This window comes from Coregonus clupeaformis, unplaced genomic scaffold (genome assembly GCF_020615455.1).
Source record: "Coregonus clupeaformis isolate EN_2021a unplaced genomic scaffold, ASM2061545v1 scaf0825, whole genome shotgun sequence".
Taxonomy (NCBI): domain Eukaryota; kingdom Metazoa; phylum Chordata; class Actinopteri; order Salmoniformes; family Salmonidae; genus Coregonus; species Coregonus clupeaformis.
This window is the reverse complement of record NW_025534280.1, coordinates 217,501-224,207: the sequence shown is the minus strand read 5'-3', so window position 1 is coordinate 224,207 and position 6,707 is coordinate 217,501. Positions and strand designations below refer to the sequence as shown.

The following is a 6,707-nucleotide window of genomic DNA, read 5'->3' as shown; positions in this document are numbered from 1 at the left end:
CTCCAGCATCAGGCCGGCCCCGTCGGAGCGGGAGAAGGTGTCCGTCCTCGTTTCCTGCCTCTCGGGGAAAGCCCTGGAGTGGGCCAACGCGGTTTGGAACGAGGGAGGAGCCGCGTTGGAGAACTACGGGGAGTTCGCTCGCCTCTTTCGGGATGTCTTCGATCACCCGCCCGAAGGTCGAGAGGCGGGCGAGCGGCTGGTCCACTTGAGGCAGGGGACGAGGACCGCGCAGAACTTCGCTTTGGAGTTTCGGACTCTTGCAGCGGGGTCCGGGTGGAACGAGCGGGCCCTGATCTACCATTTCCGGTGCCATCTGCGGGAGGACGTCCGACGGGAGCTAGCCTGCCGGGACACCATGTTGTCCGTCACGCAACTGGTGGGCATGGCCATCCGTTTGGACAACCTGCTGGCAGCCAGAGGACGTCCTGGTAGGGGGTCTGCCCGTTCCCATCCCCCGGCCGACTCGGATCCCGAGCTGATGGAGCTGGGTGGAGCCGCCGTCCGAGAGAGCGGAGGACGACAGCGACAGTGCCACTCTGGTGGCACGAAGGGACAATCCACCACACGTCGTCGTCAACGCTCTATTGGGTCTGGAGGCGGCATCACCCCAGGTATCGAACACCCACACTCGTTCAGAACCCTCTGCTGCGCACTGCACCCCTACCTATCTACTTTCCCGACCACATGGTAGTTCCCCAGTGTAAGGAGCTAGTCGATTCAGGCGCAGCTGGGAACTTTATGGACAGGGCATTCTCACGCCGTCAAGGCATTTCCATTGGTTCCCCTATCCATTCCACTCCCCATCAGAGCACATGATAGTCGACCATTAGGGTCCGGGTTTGTTAAGGAAGTTACTGCACCAGTCACCATGATTACCCAGGAGACTTGTTGTGAGCAGGTTACTTTTTCTATTATTGAGTCTCCTGCTTTCCCTGTGGTATTAGGTATCCCTTGGCTAGCACTCCACAACCCTACCTTCTCATGGCTGCAGAGGGTTCTCACGGGGTGTCAGGGTCGCGAGAGTGTCAGGGTAGGTGTCTAGGTGTTTCCGTTGCTGCAACCACGGTGGAAAGTCCAGACGGTTACCTCCACCGTGCGCATTCCCCCCGAAAACCTCGATTTGGCGCACACGTTTTCTAAGACGCAGGCGACAAAATTACCACCTCATCGGGCGGGGGATTGCGTGATAAACCTCTGGGTAGACGCTGTACCTCCCAGGAGTCATGTGTACCCCCTGTCGCAGGCTGAAACAGTGGCTATGGAAACATATGTCACGAGTCCCTGCGCCAGGGGTATATACGTCCCTCCACTTCACCCGCCTCCTTAAGTTTCTTCTTTGTGAAGAAGAAGGACGGAGGTCTGCGCCCGTGCATTGATTATCGACCACTGAACAAGGAGAGGATAAGATTTAGTTATCCTCTCCCCCTCATTCCTTCAGTGATTGAGTCAATGCATGGGGCGCACGTCTTCACCAAATTAGATCTCAGGAGTGCGTAAAACCTGGTGCGTTTCCGAGAGGGGGATGAGTGGAAGACAGCATTCAGCACAACCACGGGGCATTATGAATACCTGGTGATGCTGTACGGTTTGATGAATGCTCCCTCAGTCTTCCAGTCCTTTGTGAACGAGGTGTTTCGGGACATGCTTGGTCGCAGTGTAGTGGTCTACATCGATGACATCCTGGTGTATTCCACTACGTGCACCAAGCATGTGTCCCTGGTTCGCAAAGTGCTGGCCCGACTGTTGGAAAATGACCTTTATGCCAAGGCAGAGAAGTGTATGTTTTTCCAGCAGTCCGTCTCCTTCCTTGGATACCGCATTACCACCTCAGGTGTGGAGATGGAGGGAGATCGCATTTCAGCCGTGCGTAATTGGCCGACTCCAACCACGGTTAAGGAGGTGCAGCGCTTCCTTGGCTTCGCCAACTACTATCGGAGGTTTTTCCGGGGCATTGGCAAGGTCGCAGCTCCCATTACCTCCCTGTTGAAGGGTGGGCCATCCCGGCTCCGCTGGTCTGCTGAGGCGGACCTGGCCTTCAGTAAACTGCGGGGTCTGTTCACCTCAGCCCCGGTACTGGCCCACCCCGATCCATCACTACCGTTCGTAGTGGAGGTGGATGCGTCCGAGGTAGGGATAGGAGCTGTCCTATCTCAACGCTCGGGCATGCCACCCAAGCTCCGCCCCTGTGCCTTCTTCTCCAAGAAGCTCAGCCCGGCGGAGCAGAACTACGACGTTGGTGATCGGGAGCTGTTGGCTGTTGTCCGAGCCTTGACTGTGTGGAGGCATTGGCTCGAAGGGGCGAAACACCCTTTCCTCGTCTGGATGGACCACCGTAACCTGGAGTACATCCGGGCAGCGAGGAGGCTGAATCTTCGTCAGGCCGTATTCTTCACCCGGTTTGATTTTACACTGTCATACATTCCGGGTACGAAGAACGTGAAGGCAGACACACTGTCCCGGCTGTATGACACAGAGGAGAGGCCCAGAGACAACACCCCCATACTCCCAGCCTCCTGCATTGTGGCGCCGGTAGTATGGGCGATGGACGTTACGCACGGAGCCATCTCCACCTCAGTGTCCAGCTGGCCTGCAGTACGTGCCTGCTCTTATCTGTGATCGTCTGATCTACTGGGCACACACGTCACCCTCCTCTGGTCACCCAGGTATCGGTCGTACAGTGCGCTGCCTGACCGGAAAGTACTGGTGGCCTACCTTGGCTAAGGACGTGAGGGTGTACGTCTCCTCCTGCTCAGTGTGCACCCAGAGTAAGGCACCTAGGCACCTCCCAGCGGGTAAGTTACAACTTTGACCAGTTCCACAACGACCATGGTGTTGATTTCTTGACTGATCTTCCCCTCTCCCAAGGTAACACCACCATCCTGGTCGTTGTGGACCGCTTTTCCAAGGCCTGCCGCCTCCTTCCTCTGCCCGGTCTCCCCACGGCCCTGCAAACTGCGGAGGCCCTGTTTACACACGTCTTCCGGCACTACTGGGTACCAGAGGATATAATGTCCGACCGAGGTCCCCAGTTCACGTCCAAGGTCTGGAAGGCGTTCATGGAACGTCTGGGGGTCTCGGTCAGCCTGACCTCTGGGTTCCACCCCGTGTCTAATGGGCAGGTGGAACAGGTAAATCAGGATGTGGGTAGGTCCTGCCGGGGGAGTGGTCTGTGTTCTTGCCATGGGCCGAATATGCCCAGAACTCTCCCCGCCACTCCTCTACTAACCTAACCTAACCTAACGCCATTCCAATGTTTTTTAGGTTACCAACCGGTTCTGGCACCGTGGCACCAGAGCCAGACCGAGGCTCCTGCGGTGGATGACTGGTTTCGGCGCGCGGAGAAGACGTGGGGACGCTGCCCACGTCCACCTCCAACGCGCCGGGCGTAGTAAGAAGGCCAACGCTGACCGCCACCGCAGTGAGGCCCTGGTCTTCGTACCGGGGGATCGGGTCTGGCTCTCGACCCGGAATCTGCCCCTCCGCCTGCCCTGCCGGAAGCTGAGCCCGCTGTTTGTGGGGCCGTTCAAAACCCTGAGGAGAATCAACGAGGTCACTTGTAGGTTATTACCTGATTACCGTATTAAGCCCTTGTTTCATGTGTCTCTCCTCAGGCCGGTGGTGGCTGGTCCGCTCCCAGGAGTCTGAAATGCGGGAGGTCCCTCCACCTCCTCTGGACATCGAGGGGGCCCGGCGTACTCTGTCCGTTCCATCCTGGACTCGAGGCGTCGGGTGGGGGGGCCTTCAGTACCTCGTGGAGTGGGATGGGTACGGTCTGGAGGAACGGTGCTGGGTCCCGGTGAGGGATATCCTCGATCCCTCCCTGTTGCGGGATTTCCACCGTCGCCATCCGGCTCGCGTCCTCCTGGCCGTCCCCGAGGCCGGGGTCGGCGCTGCTGGAGCCGCGTGTCAAGGGGGGTACTGTCACGACTTCCTCCGAGGCTGTCTCCCCTCCTTTTTCGGGCAGGTTTCGGCGTTCGTCGTCACCGGCTTACTAACCACTGCCGCTCCATATCTCATCATTCCATTTGTCTTGTCTTGTCAATTGCACACACCTGGTTCATATCCCCTCATTAGTCTGTGTATAAGTGTTCCCTCTGCCCCCCTTGTCCTTGTGGGTGATTGTTTTATGTGAGTTGAGTGTAGTTTCCCCTGTGCCTGTATTTTGTTGTCGCTATACAGTTCAACTGTGTACGACGGAATAAACTCTGTATTCTGTGATTACCCTCCTGCGCCTGACTCCTTCTAATCACACTCATCACAGAGGGACATTACTTGTGTAGTGGTGCATGACAGTAGGCATTAGCCAGAGAATTACCATTGGGGGAAAACCACAACCAACCAAGGAGACTTTAGCTGTACATGACTAAAGGCCTGCTCAGTTACCAGTGTTCCATAGAGTGTATATTATTAACACTTGGCTGGATTCATCACACCTGGTTTGTTTTGTAGGCCTACCTGTATGTTGGTGGCTGTCTTGGTCTTGTTTCATTGACAGTTCCATTCAGGAGGAGGATTTAGTTCCAGAATGAGTTCTAGAATGAGTTTTAGAATGAGTTCCAGAATGAGTTGTCGAATGAGTTGTCGAGTGAGTTGTAGAATGAGTTGTAGAATGGGTTGTAGAATGAGTTGTAGAATGAGTTGTAGAATGAGTTGTAGAATGGGTTGTAGAATGAGTTGTAGAATGAGTTGTAGAATGGGTTGTAGAATGAGTTGTAGAATGAGTTGTAGAATGAGTTGTAGAATGAGTTGTAGAATGAGTTGTAGAATGGGTTCCAGAATGAGTTGTAGAATGAGTTGTAGAATGAGTTGTAGAATGAGTTGTAGAATGGGTTCCAGAATGAGTTCCAGAATGAGTTGTAGAATGAGTTGTAGAATGAGTTGTAGAATGGGTTGTAGAATGAGTTGTAGAATGAGTTGTAGAATGAGTTCCAGAATGAGTTGTCGAGTGAGTTGTAGAATGAGTTGTAGAATGAGTTGTAGAATGGGTTGTAGAATGAGTTGTAGAATGAGTTGTAGAATGAGTTGTAGAATGAGTTGTAGAATGAGTTGTAGAATGAGTTGTAGAATGGGTTGTAGAATGAGTTGTAGAATGAGTTGTAGAATGAGTTGTAGAATGGGTTGTAGAATGAGTTGTAGAATGAGTTGTAGAATGAGTTGTAGAATGGGTTGTAGAATGAGTTGTAGAATGAGTTGTCGAATGAGTTGTAGAATGAGTTGTCGAATGATTTGTAGAATGAGTTGTAGAATGGGTTGTAGAATGGGTTGTAGAATGGGTTGTAGAATGAGTTGTAGAATGGTTTCCAGAATGAGTTGTAGAATGAGTTGTAGAATGAGTTGTAGAATGAGTTGTAGAATTAGTTGTAGAATGAGTTGTAGAATGAGTTGTAGAATGGGTTGTAGAATGAGTTGTAGAATGAGTTGTAGAATGAGTTGTAGAATGAGTTGTAGAATGAGTTGTAGAATGGGTTGTAGAATGAGTTGTAGAATGAGTTGTCGAATGAGTTGTCGAATGAGTTGTAGAATGGGTTGTAGAATGGGTTGTAGAATGGGTTGTAGAATGAGTTGTAGAATGGTTTCCAGAATGAGTTGTAGAATGAGTTGTAGAATGGGTTGTAGAATGAGTTGTAGAATGAGTTGTAGAATGGTTTCCAGAATGAGTTGTCGAATGAGTTGTAGAATGAGTTGTAGAATGAGTTGTAGAATGAGTTGTAGAATGAGTTGTAGAATGAGTTGTAGAATGAGTTGTAGAATGAGTTGTAGAATGAGTTGTAGAATGGGTTGTAGAATGAGTTGTAGAATGAGTTGTAGAATGGGTTGTAGAATGACATGGAGAGGTAATGAATGAGGGGGGAGTCGGCTATACATTGTCAGTATATATTCATTCATTTATTTCATTTATTTCCCTCCGCTCGGTGGGATTTGCGTATCGGAATGTCGGGGAATGAGAAAAGGCTGAATTAGTGGAGTCAGCAGGAAGGACTGCGGGAGGATGCGTCCCAAATGGCGCCCTTTTCCTTTTCCTTTAGATACTTTTTCCCCTCACTGTTCTTGAAATGTTCCATATTGACTAACATTCATGTCTTAAAGTAATGATGGACTGTCGTTTCTCTTTGCTCATTTGAGCTGTTCTTGCCATAATATGGACTTGGCCTTTTACCAAATAGGGCTATCTTCTGTATACCCCCCCTACCTTGTCACAACTACCTCATGAAGTTGGTTGAGAGAATTCCAAGAGTGTGCAACGCTGTCATCAAGGCAAAGGGTGGCTACTTTGAAGAATCTCAAATATAAAATATATTTTGATTTGTTTAACACAGTTTTGGTTACTACATGATTCCATATGTGTTATTGCATAGTTTTGATTTCTTCACTATTATTCTACAATGTAGAAAATAGTAAAAATAAAGAAAAACCCTTGAATGAGTAGGTGTGTCCAAACTTTTGACTGGTACTGTATATAAAGTGTTATATTGGGATGCAAACTAAAAAAATGAATACATTTCAACTCTATCTGACATGGTACAGGTGTCTTCTTTTCTTCAAGCCCATAACCATGTGTGTGAGGTGTATACTTTTGTTTCAAATTAGATTGATTTAAGACTACCAAGAATAACTCTGTGTGGAGGAAGAAGAGGAGGTGGAGGAAGAGGAGGAGGAAGAGGAGGAGGCGGAGGAGGAGCAAGAGGAGGCGGAGGAGGAAGAGGAGG

At 50.6% G+C, this 6,707-nt stretch overlaps 1 pseudogene; it reads left to right on the top strand.

The window, feature by feature from the left end:
- Nucleotides 1-5,826: 5,826 nt before the first annotated feature.
- Nucleotides 5,827-6,707, top strand: part of LOC123481336 — a 45,729-nt pseudogene continuing 44,848 nt past the window's right edge.